The sequence below is a fragment of the Mus pahari genome, chromosome 12 (genome assembly GCF_900095145.1).
Source record: "Mus pahari chromosome 12, PAHARI_EIJ_v1.1, whole genome shotgun sequence".
Classification (NCBI taxonomy): domain Eukaryota; kingdom Metazoa; phylum Chordata; class Mammalia; order Rodentia; family Muridae; genus Mus; species Mus pahari.
Genome location: NC_034601.1, coordinates 75,951,506 through 75,956,347, shown reverse-complemented (window position 1 = coordinate 75,956,347; position 4,842 = coordinate 75,951,506). Strand labels below are relative to the sequence as shown.

At 45.2% G+C, this 4,842-nt stretch overlaps 1 pseudogene; it reads left to right on the top strand.

Moving 5' to 3' along the window:
* Positions 1-1,102: 1,102 nt before the first annotated feature.
* Positions 1,103-1,686, top strand: LOC110329309 (annotated as a pseudogene).
* Positions 1,687-4,842: the final 3,156 nt, after the last annotated feature.

Genomic DNA, 4,842 nt, shown 5'->3' with positions numbered 1-4,842 from the left:
CACCAAGACACCAACCAGACCGTGCCTGGCTCTTGCCAGGGGCTGAAATTTGTGGTCTGTGTTACCACGGAGGGCCATAGAGTTGTCTGTGGTCTGTGCTGCACCCTGAAGCCGTGTTGGTGTCCGTGGATCAAGCTGCCTGAGTGATCTGTGCTGCCATCTGAGGCCATGTTGGTATCTGTGGTCTAGATTACATCTGAGGGCCTTGTCTGGTTGCGTGGTCACATTGCAGCCAGGAGCGGTGTTTGCAGTCTGAACTGTCCCAAGGAACCATCTCGGGGCCTGTGATCCATGCTCCCAATGACAGTGAAGAGCTAGGAGGCTCCTCTTGCTGTGGTATCTGTGATTGTGGATGCGCGGTTGAGAGAAAGGAACATGGAAGGCTTCTGTGACACACACACACCCCTTCCCTGACCCCCATCAAGACTGTCACAGCCTAGACAGGAAGATTCTAGAGAGAATTCTTAAGAAGTGTTATGGGGATGCTGAAGTGTGGCTCTCCACAGTTGGTGGCCTTTGACGGGATGTGGGAGGGGAGGGATTCAGCTCTAGTTAAGGGACAGGCCATGGAGAGAGTTTGGATGTGCTCCAGTGAGTATATACATAACACAAGTTGGACTTATTTTTATTATTCTCACTTTTATTTTAAATTTGTGTGTGTGTGTGTGTGTGTGTGTGTGTAGGTCACGGGGTCGGGAGCAGAAAATGGAAGGACTGGGAAGTGGGTAAGGTGGAAATTTTCAGAGAATCAATAAAATATTATGTTAAAAATTCTCTCTAGGGGCTGGAGAGATGGCTCAGCAGTTAAGAGCACTGACTGCTCTTTCAGAGGTCCTGAGTTCAAATCCCAGCAACCACATGGTGACTCAATCATCCGTAATGAGATCTGATGCCCTCTTCTGGGATGTCTGAAGTCAGCTACAGTGTACTTACATATAATAAATAAATAAAATTAAAAAAAATTCTCTTGAGCCAAAGATGGAGCCCGGGTGACCGGAGTGAAGGTTGTAGTAGACTCAGGCACGGGAGGACCTGGGCAAAGCACCCACCAGAGGCTGGAAAGGCAGCCATCAGCTGCCGTCATTCTATAGAGTGGTCCAAGATGGAAAGTCATAAACCAGTGCTAGCAAAGAAGATTTTGTATTTAATATTATATCCAGAAAAATTAAACAACTTCCAAAACCAGAAAGTGACCTGCTTGAACATGGATCAGCATATATTGGATTTAATGCTGATATGGGGGGAGGACGGCTAATAGCAAACAGTCTATTTCGGCACATCTTGACACAAGCTTGGGTAGCTTCTAGCTTACCAATGGCCATGATCCTGTTTTTGACAGCGAATCTGTCCTATAATAGCTTTGTATCTTTACCTTTGGAGTACAGGTGATTTGAACTGTGAAACCTGTACCACCACACAGGGTGTACTAGTTGGCTTTGTTGTGGGTGATCTGTACCCTATCTTTTGGCTATACCCCTGAATGGGGGCCTGGCTGCCAAGTATGGGTCAAGCCCTCTACCACAGATGAGAAAATCTTCAGTTACTGTAGTTTCCAAGCCTGTCTTTAGAAAAATGTTATTTCCTACTTTACTTCAGACCACGTTTGCAGCATACCTTGGGTCTAGACAATATAAACTCTTCGTGAAGGCCCTTCAGTTACCTGAACCTGGCTTAGAAATTCACTGATTTGAAGCAAATACATACAACAAAAATAAAATGGTGGAAAACGTTCTCTCTTACATGCCTGCTTATGCATACCTTTTAAGGGCAGTAAGAGACACTATTCACCTTTGAACCACTCGATTTGCTAAGGGTTGACTTAGGGAAGGCAAAATGAAGAGGGAGGAGCCGGGCTTCTGAGGACCAGGAAGACTGGAGCCTCCTCTCGGAACAGCACTACCATGTTTGTGAGCAATGAACAGAACATTAGATAAGTGCTGACTTAGACATCAGGCTGTGCCCGTGACCTTGGCTCCCTACTCGCTTCCTCTCTGCCTTCCTCGAATGTCAGCCATCATTTTTCCCTGAGATAGCAGACTGACATTTTGCTGATGGTCTCCTGTTTCCCCGGGAACTGCCTTAGCTAAGTGCCAACTAGATGTGGGCGTGATCTCTGAACCGGGGGCTAAGACTTAACGAGGGAGGTCCTATCAGAAAAGTCTCAGATTTGTGTCTTTTGAAGAGGTGGGGATGGATTTTGTGAGGTAACTCGTTTACTTCTGAGAGACTCTGGCAGATCAGATCCGCATTTATGATAAGAAGGCGTATATATGCTTTTCCTCTTCTCCACTCTCTCATTTCCTCCTTTTTGCCCCTGGCGGTCTCAGTCTAAACAACCACCTGAGTGCTCCTGCCATTTTACACTCTGCTGTCAGGACAACAGGGCCAGCACGCCAGCCAGGGTAGCAACCTCCGTGCCACAGGCCTCCAGGAGCCATTTAAGATGGCCAGTACCCTTCAGCACTAGGAAGTCTTCTCGCCAGTATGACTTCCCTCAGAAACTTCATGCACTCCCTTATCGACGAGTAGCTCCACCAAGAATATTTGTTTGTTCGTTTGCTTGTTTGTGGCCTTAGAATAGCTTTCCTCTATTTGTTTCGCAAGATTTATATAATTTTGGTTTTGGTCTCATTTGTCAGAGAACCCTGGCCAAGAATCAAGCACAAATCCACACAATATCCCCAAGGACAAGAACACCCGGATCTTCTCGGAAACCTTTTCAAATACTTTAAGTTATAACTTTTTAAGAATCCTCAAGAAGAAGAAATGCATGACCTGAATATTTCCAATCTTTGTTTCCCCTGCCCTCTCAAAGACAAATTCAGTATGTGAACCCCTGCACAAACTCAATAAATCACTGAGTTTATTTAATATCTAGTTAATAATACATTTTAATGGATCCTTAGAAACCTTTATACATTTTTTTACACTCCATATTTTATTCCCCACCCCCAGTCCACTCTCTGACTGTTCCATATCCCACACCTCCTCCCCACACCCGTCTCCATGTGGATATCGCCATCCCCTCCCTACTTGACCTCTCAACTCCCTGGGGCCTCCAGTCTCTTGAGGGTTAGGTGCATCATCTCTGAATGAACACAGACCCAGCAGTCCTCTACTGTATGTGTGTTGGGGGGCCTCATATCAGCTGGTGTATGCTGCTTGTCTGTTTGGTGGTTCAGTGTTTGAGAGATCTCGGGGGTCCAGATTAACTGAGACTGCTGGTCCTCCTACAGGATCGCCCTTCTCAGCTTCTTTCAGCCTTCCCTAATTCAACAACAATGGTCAGCTGCTTCTATCCATTGGTTGGGTGTAAATATCTGCATCTGACTCTTTCAGCTGCTTGTTGGGTGGTGCTAGGTCCCTTTTGGTGAGCTCTCTGTAGCTTCAATAATAGTGTCAGACCTTGGGACCTCCCCTTGAGCGGGATCCCTCTTTGGGCCTATTGCCGGACCTTCTTTTCCTCAGGCTCATCTCCATTTCAGTCCCTGTACTTCTTTCAGACAGGAACAATTATGGGTCAGAGATGTGACTGTGGGATGACAACCCCATCTCTCACTTGACGCCCTGTCTTCCTGCTGGAGGTGGGCTCAATACGTTCCCTCTCCCTACTTTCGAGCATTTCATCTAAGGTCCCTTCCTTTGATTCCTGAAAGTCTCTTACCTCCCAGGTCTCTGGAGCATTCTGGAGGGTTCCCACAATCTCCTATTTCCTGAGGTTGCCTGTTTCCATTCTTTCTGCTGGCCCTCAGGGCTTCAGTCCTTTTCCCTCTCCCAATACCAGATCATGTTCCCCTCTACTCCCCTCCCACTTCCCCCATCCCTCCCCTCCTGTGATTGCTTTCTTCTCTCTCCCAAGTGGGACTAAGGCATCCCCAGTTGGGCACTTCAGCTTGTTGACCCTTTGAGTTCTGTGGACCGTATCTTGGGTATTCTGTTCTTTCTTTCTTTCTTTCTTTCTTTCTTTCTTTCTTTCTTTCTTTCTTTCTTTCTTTCTTTCTTTCTTTCTTTTTGGCTAATATCCACTTATTAGTGAGTACATATCATGCATGTCCTTTTGGGTCTGAGTTACCGCACTCAGGATGATATGGAAAAACGAAAGTATCTTCAATAAATGGTGCTGGTCTAACTGGCTGTCTATATGTAGAAGAATAAAAATAGACCCATATTTGTCACTTTGTACAAAGCACAAGTCCAAGTAGATCAAGGACTTCAATATAAAACCAGATACACTGAATCTAATAGAAGAGAAAGTGGGAAAGAGCCTTGAACTCATTGGCACAGGGGGAAATTTCCTGAATAGAACACCATCAATGGCTCATGCTCTAAGATCAACAATTGATAAATGGGACCTCATGAAACTGGAAAGCTTCTGTAAAGCAAAGGACATAGTCGATAAGACAAATTGGCAGTCTACAGATTGGGAATAAAAATCTTCACTAACCCCACATCTGTTAGAGGGCTAATATTCAAAATATATAAAAACACATGAAGTTAATCACCAAAAAGCCAAACAACCCAATCAAAAAATGGGGTATAGAACTAAACTGAAAATTCACAACTGAGGAATCTCGAATGGTTGAGAAGCACCTAAAGAAATGTTCCAAGTCTTTAGTGATCAGAGACATGCAAATCAAAATGACCCTGAGATTCCATCTTACACCAATCAGAATGGCTAAGATCAAAACCTCAGGGGACAACACATGTTGGTGAGGATGTGGAGAAAGAGGAACACTCCTGCATTGCTGGTGGGATTGCAAACTGGTACAACCACTCTGGAAATCAATCCAGAGGCTTCTCAGAAAATTGGAAATAGATATACCTGAAGACCCAGCTATACCC